General features: G+C 45.2%; 1 pseudogene; it reads right to left on the bottom strand.

Annotated features, from left to right (window-relative positions):
* Positions 1 to 2,447: 2,447 nt before the first annotated feature.
* On the bottom strand, positions 2,448 to 8,562 carry LOC113614402 (ataxin-2-like protein; annotated as a pseudogene).
* Between the last annotated feature and the right edge of the window lie 2,358 nt (positions 8,563 to 10,920).

Below are 10,920 nucleotides of genomic sequence, written 5' to 3'. Positions count from 1 at the left end.
TGGCTCGGCAAAATGTATCAATTACTGAAGGACATTTTTTTCTACTCTGAATAGGTTAATCATAGAGTTCTGAAATTTTAATTGACTTTGGTGTTTGATACGCCTTTGAGCAAATCAGAACCCTATTGCCTACCGTATACTGATATTTTTTTCACAGAGAAATTTACTAAAAATGATAAAAAGAAAGAACTCCTCTATGACTTAAGCTAAATGTTAGAGCAGCTCACTGTTCATTCCTGTCTGACAGTGCACAGTGCTGCCAGCCACCCTCCTGGCCTGTATAATACAACCAGACACATGTGGGTATGCTCCTCAATCGCTGTTCCTTGCACACAGTTTCAGCTCAGCATTGTACGCTGTAGATATCCTTGCTCTCAGTGAATGTCTCCCTCTTTTGCTTTGCCTTTGTCATTAGTCTGAAAACTTGGAACAACTTATCTATGATCTTTAGTTTCTCTTCAAGATTGTGATTTTTAGATTTGCTACTTGTGGCCACCTCAGGTAAACATTCCACCTGAACTTCTCCACCCCTGAGAGACCTTCTCTTTACCTCTTTCTTACATTTCTCACCTGGTGAGCAGACCCTGGGCAAATTTTCCCTTTGCAGTGTAATTTGACTTTGCTAGTGGGTAGACCATTGCAGTTTTCAATTGCTGTTAAGAATTTTAGGTTTCCTTATTATGGAAATAATAAAAGATAAGTTAATTAAGTGATATTTAAAGTGCAATTATTTTTTAGAAAGGAGAAGACATCAGTACTTATATCTTTGAGCTCTGTTTAAAAGAGTTTTGATGAATATGGAAGACCACCATGATTTTTCAGGGTACAGTGACACCAAGTATACATCTCTTCAGGTCTTAACTAAGTCCACTTTCGACCACACTATCGCTTCCACATTCTCAACTACATTATGACTGTGATTAAATGATCTCCCACTTATGAAGTACAATTGTAAAACTGAGCTCTCTGTTTGTTCCTTCTGGGTTTGCCACTAAGGAAGTTATTCAAGATACATATCAAATCTCCTGGATTGAGATGAATTGGCATGAAATATGATCTGAGGACCGTGAGGGGTCTACCAGTATCTCTGTGTCACTGCAGTCTCATGGAGAGGCTTTTGTGAGTCCCTGTGGGCCAAGAGCTAGAGGCATGAGAAACCGTAGCTGCATGGTCACAGATGCTGTAAACCCCTCCTTCCTCTGTGTGTCAGCCGTCTCCTTAGCAACACATTTTCTCTCTTGCCTTTGGAAATTGTTATTGAGTAGAAACATTTTGGGTTGTTATAGCAATGAAGATGACTAAAACCAAGGCCAAGAGATAACTGCTTTCCTCCCCAGTAGGAAAAGAGCTCACCCATGAATGTACATTAGTCATTAGTTGAGCATTCCCCTCATACTTGATGGCTTTATAGGGACCCTCATGCTGAGGTCCCACAAGCTGGGTTTGAAGATACCTTGGAAACCCAAGTGAATTCTGCCAGGAAACGGACAATTCAAAATTCATTATAAGAACCAATTCTAGGAAAAACTTCAAGAAGTATGGCCCACTTTCTAATTTGTGTCCTGTTAAACTGAAGGAACTATAAACTTATTAGCTACCCCTTAGAAAATGGAACAGTGCAGCACCACAATTATGTCACATTTTTAAAAGAACACAAGTTTGGGGAGACACTGTAAATATTAAACTTTAATTACTGATAAATAATGTACCGAGTCAACCAAAGGTTTTTCTTGGAGACTTGAAAGTAAAAGGAGGAAATGTATTCAAGTAGATAATCATTTATGTAATCCTTGCCAGCTATGAGTGCAAATGAGGTGACACCAATATTTTCCTGGCCCCTGAATTTACCTGGTAAAGCAGCATTTTTATCATCACTTAAAATCTCTCATAGGATTACTGTTGAGCATCCGTGGGGATGTCACACATGAGACCATGAATGTGTTGTACACCAGGTTCTGCTTTGACCCTTCCCAGATGCCCATCTCCCTCCACAGCCCATGAGGGCACCTCACATTAGTTTAAAATTTCATACTTTTTTTAATTTTAAAAAATATTTTTATGTAATAAAAAGTAAAAGTCCTTGTCCAACCATCCTGGTGGGTCACCTGTGTCTCTCACACAGATCACTCAAGTTAATGGGGAAGGACGAACAGGGGGCCCAAGTCTGAGGTTATAAATAATAGAAAATAAAAGATCTTCCATCTCCAGCAGGGGGATAGATGAGAGGATAGGAGAGCAAGATGGGGTGGGGATGGGCAGAGGCAGAGCAGAAACCCCCCACCCCTGCTGGACCCTGGCCCTGCCCACTTTGAGGCCCTTCCCATTCAAGGCGCTTGGCAGGAATTCCACAGCTCCCCAAGGGGGAGATAAGGGGCTGGGGGGCTGGGACTTCTCCGAGCTGCTGGGGGAAGAGACATAGGTCACTCTTCCCTCCACTCATGGAGGTCTCAGGTCACAGCCAGGACAATCTTCAGTTCCATGGGGGGTGGAAGGGGAGCTGCCGGGAGGGATGAGATTGAACTGGTTGGAGGGGAAAGAGAAGAGAGCAGGCACATTAGAACCCAAGCAGCTGTCCCTTCATCCAATGCCATCAGTGTGGGGTGGGGGGGGAGTGTTGATAGGACCGGCCTCCTCAAGGTGTCTCATGGGGCTGTCAGAGGCACAGATCAATCGCCGTTTCCCAGTGAACCAGAACTCTTCCTCATGTGCCCAACTCAGCCCCCCACATCCCAGCCTGACGTTGTCTGCTGTGCTGACCTTACCTTGGCTAAGTCAGGAGACAGTTGGGTTCACTGAGAGCTGAGGAGGCAGCGGGGAGGGGGGCTGCTGGATCACAACTGAGGGAGGATGGAAAGAAGCAAAGAACAGAGCCAGGAGCAAGCCCCTGGTGGCAGCGACTGTGGCTTCTGCTTACCCTACATCACAGACAGGTGCAGGTCGGCAGGTGCCCTCTGCAACAGCCCTGCCTCCAAGACCCCTCACTCCCCACCCAGAGCCCACGCATCCTGCCCTACCTGCAGTGCATCAGCCAAATTCCTCCAGCTAATGAGAACTCAAGAATCCTGTCATCAGCTCCTCCCGGACATCCAGGCACCTGGCCAGGCTGCTCACCTTGGGAGTATCTGATGTAGGGGTAGGGTGAGGGTATGGAAGCTGAGAATGCAGGCACCCCACTGTGGGGCATTGCACCTTGAGGGGAGCCCCCATGGCTCTGGGGTAGGTGCAGCATCATCATCTGGGGCAGGTGGGGAGCCCCAGGGTGAGGAGGCTGGGCTGTTGTGATTCCAGTTTGGACATGGGCATGGGTAACATGGGCCATATTGGTGACACCATGGGGCAGCTGCTGGTGGGCATGGATGGAATACACAGCGGCTGGTTGGGGGAAGCTGCTTTGACGGGACTGGGCAGAAGGTCCAGGTGGCAGAGAAGGTGGTGTACCTGTCAGGACCCCTGGGTGGTACAGGCTCTGCTATGGCTATACACTGCCCAGGTGTGGGGCCTGCCCCACCTGGTGCTGGATGGGACCAGGGTCCACATGCTGGGACTGCAGTTGGCTCCCAATAGGCATGGTGGCTGGTTGTGGCTGGTGCGCATGGAGCTACATGGCATGGTGCAGATAGGACTGGTGAACCGTGGCATAAAGGGCTTGGGGGGTGGGCTGCTCTGCAGAAGTGTACTGAGGGGTGAAGGGTGACACAATGGCCTGGGGATGGCTCCCTGACATCAGCATGCGTGGGTTGCTTTGAAGCATGGGGGCAAACGCTGTCTGTGAGGGGTAGGGGGCTATGGGCTGCATCATGGTGGGCTGGCCTGGGAACTGCTGTAGGTTGTAGGGGATGTAGGAAGAATAAGGTGTGGCAACCACCAGAGGTGGGGCAGAAGCGGTGGCGGTGGCCTGCATCATCAGAGGGGCTGAAGCTGTCTGGTATTTGTCTGAGTGCTGGGAGGGCAGGGAGCCTTTTGCTCCCTGGTACTTGTCCTGCTGTCCAGGCATTGAGTTGGACACAGGATTTCTGTCCTGAGGTGCCTGAACAGCTGGTCCCATGTGTATCTGAGGTATGTAGGAAATGTACTGGGGGCTTTATAGCCTACTCTGACCTGCTGTCAGCACCGGGATGGAGGGAGTTGAATGAGTCCGGGGCCCAGGAGAAGGTGGAGTACTGGTTGATTTATTAACAGACAGCAGGGGCTTAGTGAGATTGAACTCCTTGGCCTTAGGGCTCGGTGTTGACTTCTTCACTTGTTCAGCAACAGGGACCTCATCCTTGTCATGTCTTTGGCTTGGGCAAGGCAGAGGGGGCTGATCCCGCCCCTCGGTGCCTCCTGCTGGTGGCAGGGGTAGTTCGTCCTCCTTAAGCGATACGGATTCTAAAGGGAAGAAACAGCCCCCATGGAGTCTGAAGCCAAAAGACCTCCTTCTCCTTCCCTTTGGCCTCCTTCTTTAGGATCTGGGGAGGGAAAGGATCCAGGCTGGTCTCAGGGGAGCTACTGGGCTGAAACTTAAACTGGGCCCCAAACTTTCTCAGTTCTTCCAGTTGAAAGTGTTTCTGTTTGTTCTGAAGGCCAGGGACTTTCCTAGCTACAGCTCCTGGAACTGCAGCGTTCTCTCAGGTTACTTGGCCAGGAGTTCTTTTACATCTGTGGGGGCCAGTGAGATCTTTGGAGAAGCTGGGGAAATGGAGCCTACTCCAGGATCCCCAACTGATGACATCATGGGGATGGAAGCTGAAGAGATGGGAGGCTCAGGACAGGAAGCTGAGACTGGGGCAGGGGCAGCTGACTTGGGAGAGTGCAGGGGGTACATCCGGCCCACTGCAGGAGCAGGTGGAACAGAAGCTTCTCCAGAAGGCCTGTTGCTGGGGGAAGACAGAGTCTTGGTACCTCTCAGAGGCCACTGTGCCTTAGGGGACATGCGGGAGGGGCCTCCATTGATACTGTGTGTCTCAGAACCTGGGCTAGGGCTGCTATTGTCAAGATGGTGAAAGCCAAGAGGTGGCAAAGAGCTAAGGCCAGGCCGGCCGGCACGAGAACTACTGCATCAAACTCCTCCCCTGGGACACTCCTGAACTCGATAGGGGTAGAGGGATATACTTTCCCTCTCTAGATGCCAAGCTGGGGCTCTCTCCTCCTGAACCCCGTTGCTGAATTGCACTGTTCTCCTCCTCGGTGCACCCTTCATCATTCTCCATGGCGATCCGCAGGCAGTACTGGGGGCTCGATTTAGTCTTTCAAGTCAACTGGGCTGCACACAGCTCCCGCTGATGAAACTCTTCTGAGTTGTCCTTCTCTAAGGGACAAGAAAAGAGACTACTGTCATAGGAGGTCTTTACACTGTAGTTCTCTTCATTGAACTTGAACATTTCATTGGGGCCCCATCCATTGGACATGTCAGACTCCAGGTCATAGTCATCGCTGTTGCTGTCGCCCCCCTCCCAGCACTGAAGCATCTTCTCTTTGTGCTCCCCACTCACTTTTGAGTTCATGGCAATGGCTGAATCAGTGAACTTTAGTAGCATAATTGAAGTCAACATTTTGGAAGTAGACAAGCACGACATCACTTGACTTAAACACCATGGTGTCCACAGTGTCTTCCTGATGAGGACCACCTGCTGGCTCCGATGCTTTCTGTGCACAGCGTCTACTGCCAGTTTGAACTTTGAGCTCAGCATCCACAGGTGGTACCATTCTTCACCTTTACATCACAAGTGGAGCCCACAACAGTTGTAAGGAAATGCAGCATTCTGGAATTGCTGTCACCCTCAAACACCAGTGACTGTGGGGTGCCTTTCTTGTGCTTTGTCCCCTGGCGCTGCTGATGGCCGCTGCCCTGGCCTCTCCTGATATTTCTGCTGTGGTGGCGGTGGCTGCGGCGCCAAGATGCCCTCGGATCTGGCGGAGTCTGCTCCCCGCAGCAGCTGCAGGCCCCAGGCAGGGGGAAGCGGCCGCGGGAGGCCCTGGGGCAGCCGAGGTGGAGGCCAGGGGCCCCCAGGAGGCCTCCGTTAGGATGGCTGGTGCTCTTGGGAGGCCAGCGGACCACGGCCTGTTGCGTGAGGGCGGCTGCTGAGGCTCGAGGTCTGTTGTGGTGGCTGAGGCTTCAACTTGAGGGCAGCGTCTGGAAGGGGAATTAGGGGGAAGTGAGGGAAAGAGGAGGCCTGGGCTGGGCCCCTGCTGGAGACTGTGGGAAGCGAGGGGGACTGGGAACCTGGGGCCCCACCACCGTTGGTGGGCGGGGGCGAGCCCCACGGTGTCGGGAGCTCCATTCCTTTAATTCCAGATAATTTTATCTCACCGTAACACATTATTATGACTCAAAGCATTTTATTGACCACCCTAACAAAACATGTATGTAAGTTGAAATTTAATTTTTGCACATGACCATATGACCTAGGGACCAATAGATTTCTTCCGAATTAAGAAACCCCAAAGGAAGCAGATGCTCAGCCTGGAGGAGGCATAGTTTCACATCCAGCAGGCAACATGAGAATTTCTGTGCGGTGCTTGTACAATCTCATGTCTCTGTTACTTGGCCAAAAACCAACTGTCATCCATCAGGGGCATCCTCCCTCTGAACAAATAAAACTAAACATAGCAGGTGACCACTATGATCAGCAAGCGTCGTTTACCCGAGTAATTGTGCCTGTAAGCACTTAAGGAAGATTCATGTTGAAGGGGCTTACAGAGGTTATTGTTGACCGTCAGAGACAAACCAACGATGCAGAGAAAAAAATGTGAATGAGATTAAGATGCATAGTTCATGGGGATAACTTTGGCGCTCAAGAGATCTCTGGAGCCGAAAGATTTCAAGTAGAGTTAAGTAAACATGTTTTATACATCACACACAGTGGCGGAGATAAATTGTCAACAATTAGAAAATAAGGTTGGTGCCTGATTTTAATAAGGCTACTGCTGAGGATATCTCTAACACATGTCCTAGCTGCCAGTGGCATGATCCTTACAAAACTATAAAAGTAGGAAGTGAAAAGGAGGTAAAGTCCTGAAACCCCTTTGAACATCCCCAAATGGATTTTATACAAATGCCCCAAGCAATGAGCTATGATTGTGTTCCAGTTATTATTTACTTTTTCTTAGGGTAAATCAAGGGCTTTCCTTGATTCACCCTAAGAAAAAGTAAATAATAACTGGAACTATGGTCCTAAAAGTGGTAATAGTCCTCCTCCTTCTTCTATTAATAATATTAATAATAATAATAATAATTGCTTGACTTTATTTTCCTGACTGGGGTGTGGTGGAAGTCAAGAAATTCAGTTATCTCTCCATTGACATAGGCACATATTTCCCTGGCATTGCTATTATTTAACTCTGTAAATGTTCACCTTTTATTCAGAAACTTCACTGTCTTTTTCATCCAAAATCATCAGGAAAAGTAGAGAGAATCAATGGAATCCTACAATTATTATGAGCAAAGCTCTCAGAAATCCTTGAAATTTCAAGGCCTAAAGTATTACCAATTAGACTTGACCGGAACAAGACCAACTTCCTCCAGGACCCACAAGTTGTCTCCTCCCAAGTTAATGATAAGCCTTTCCATGTGTTTGGGAATTTCATTTCCAAAGTCAGATTCTACCTATTGCAAACTGATATGATTAAATAATACAGGGGGCTCATATCCAGCTTTATTGCCAACAGATTCAAGCTCCATTATAGAACAGTCACCCTGCATGATCTGAAGCCTGAAAAGCTGGTCTTCAGGGAAAGACATCAGAGAACTCTGCCCTTGAACCATGATGGAAAGAACATTATGATGTACTATTAACAATTGAAACAGCAGCAAAACTCCAAGATGGTCATTAGATTCACGTTTCTTAATTAAGAAGACATACACCATTTCCTCTAGAGCACTGGATGTCCAGTCCATCAGTAGTCTGTAAACTGACAGCTACACGGGTGAACAGTATCCTCCCAAGACTGGTCAAATTGGTTACTGCAGACATAGACTGTTTCTGTCCAAGGCAACAGAATATAATTTTCTGATTCCCTGGTACAATTTTTCTTTGCTTACTTCTAGTCTTGGTTATTATTATTGTACTTTGACACCCTCTGTTAACTGAATAAAGGTTTTTCAACTTACTCTCTATTATTTCTATTCTGTTATATTTTTACTCCCTAAGGTCTTTTGCCCCTTAAGGAAAAACGAACTGTCTTGCTCATTTGTCTCTTAGCTACTGTGGTAGTTAATTTTATGCATCAACTTGACTGGATCAGGGAATGCCCAGGTATCTGGTGAAACTATTTCTGGGTGTTGTCAGTGAGGGTGTTTCTAGATGAGATTAGTATTTTAGCTGGTGGGCTCAGTAAATTAAGTTGCCCTCTCCAACTGGTAGGCATCATCCAATGTGTTAAGGGCCTGAATAAAACAAAAAGGTGGAAGAAGGAGGCATTTGCCCCTTTTTCCTGCCTCATTGCTGCTGAGCTGGGACATCTCATCTCATCTTTTCCTGCCCTCAGGCTGACATTTACACTATTGGCTTCTCCCATTCTCAGGCCTTCAGGCTTGGACTGAACTACACCACTGGCCTCCTGTGTCTGCAGCTCGTGGATCATGGGCCTCCTTAGCCTCTATAACTGCATGACCCAGTTCCTCATAATAGATCTCCTTTCATATCCTATTGGTTCTATGTCTCTGGAGGACCCTGACTAATACAGCTACAATTCTGAATTTAATTCATTACTAGACTTGTCTTCTTCTATCTGATTCTGCTGACAGAAAAATGTAATAGTTATTCCTTTTAACATTTCAGAAGGTAGATTTCATCTTATAGGCCCCTTCTCATTCTTAAATTTCAATCACATAATGCATTCCAAACTTCAGCCTTGTGAAAAGTGGATCTTGACTCCACATCAACAAAATGATTTTTCTCAGGTCATCACAACCCTGTCAACAAAACCTACCATGCCAGGAATGGGAACTAATATTGGAGCTATCATAGCTATAATCATCAGTCTGTTCTCTTCAGAGCTGTTTACTTCAAAGGAACAATGACTGGCTCACTACAGTTGATATAAACACTATGCATATTCCCAATAGTATCTGTGCCCCTTTCAGGTACTTCTTATGAGAATACCTTCTGCTCTGGAAGCTCCACAAACTAAGTTAAATTTATTATCCAGTTGATGAAATAAAATTTATGTTTTAAGGCAGGACAAGAAAAAATTAAACATAAAATTCTCTCTCTGTGTTACTTGGGTCTTCTCCCTCCCTAATGTGCAGGGTGCATCTGCCATACACATTAAGCAGAGCTCCTCAAAGATGGAAGAGCCTACTCAACCTTAAAAATCAATTTTCTTTCTTTCTTCTGATGTTAGCAATGTAACTTCTTAAAAGAATAGTGTTCTTTCCCAGCTCTGTAGAGGATCATGGTGACTTGCTGTTTCTTTGTTGTTTACCTGGACTATGTATCCTTGGTGAACTTTATGTAAAATATATCATTTTGATGTATGATCCTTTGTCTCAAAAATGTATATGACTTTGCCTTCCAACTTCTAACAGGTGGAACAGTTCTCAGAGCTTGCTGAGAATCTGCTTCCCTGGTTATAATTCTCAGTTTGGCTTGAATAATATTCCATTTTTCTTCTTATCTTGATAGTAAATTGAATTTTCATTGACACAGTGTTGTCACAAATAATCACATAGCCATTGATTTTCTCTTAGCTAGCCAAGGGAAAATTGATGCTGTGAGAAACACTTCTAACATAAATATTATACCTAGGTAAATACTACAGGTAGGTGAGCACATGGTTTAGGACATTACTCATGCCCCAAACTCTAAAACAGGTCAGGATAATTTAATAGGTCACTACCACCTTTACCCTCACTCCTTATTAGCCTCCGAAACAGTTTTCAATGTTGGACCAAAAAGGGTGAGACTGAGGAAAACAGTGGAGACATGAGGGGCTAGAAAGCAACTTGCTTAACCTCCATATCCTTAAGGAAGCAATCTTCTGAACATGGAAATTTTTCAGTATTTTCCTTACATTTTAAATATCTTTTCCTCTGATTTCAAACAATCCTGAGGAAATGGTTTTGAGAAGCACTGATTCATCCTTCACTTTTACTTGTAACACCTCTCTCACAGGTAACACAATGTCTCATTTTATGTCAGACAAGGAACTGAAATAAAATCTTGGAGGTTTTATGAAAAGGGTGTGAATTGGCAATAGTCAAACCACTAAGCCACCTCTACTTCCACCCTGTTTTTCCTACCTCCCAGCCACACTTCATGTTCTTCAAATACGAGCATGTGCATAGGATGTGTTCTAACATTTCTGAACTGCTGTAAGAATGCCTCAGTAACCAATATTCCTTCCAGGAATTATCACAGGTTTTCATTTTTGTATGAGAATTACTAGATTGCCCTCAACATGTCCAAACATTCAAAACTTTAAAAGCCCTCAATCCATATTCTGATCTTCTCTAGCAAACCAGTTTTTATTTAAAAAATATTACCCTTAAATAGAGAAAATCATATAAATCTATTTATTTCACCTTTATTATTTAATATTTATTAGATTCTCTTTAATAGACATTTATTTATTTATAAATCACTTTTTGTTATAACTTAATGGTATTACTTATTCTAAAGGTGTTGATCTAATAACTCAAACTTGGATGAGAGAAAATGCTAAATTAAAAGTGTGAAACTTTTTTTATTTATTTGTGTTTATACTCAGAGAGAAGCTTTGTAGTGCAATGAGAAGAGCTTGGACTCTGGATTCCAAATACATGATTTCAAGACCTAGGAATAACCCTTGCTGCGACCTCAGGCAATTTAATGAAACCTGTTACATCTTATTTAAAAACAAAAACTGAATATACTCCAATATAATTCAAGATGAGGCATTTTACTCTCATTAATAAAACTTATAAGGAGAAAGTGTAGTCCAGGACACTTTATAGACAGA

Source organism: Aethalodelphis obliquidens, unplaced genomic scaffold, assembly GCF_003676395.1.
Source record: "Aethalodelphis obliquidens isolate GAN/ISIS:26980383/991018 unplaced genomic scaffold, ASM367639v1 scaffold95, whole genome shotgun sequence".
NCBI classification, from domain to species: domain Eukaryota; kingdom Metazoa; phylum Chordata; class Mammalia; order Artiodactyla; family Delphinidae; genus Aethalodelphis; species Aethalodelphis obliquidens.
This window is presented reverse-complemented; position numbering and strand designations above follow the sequence as displayed.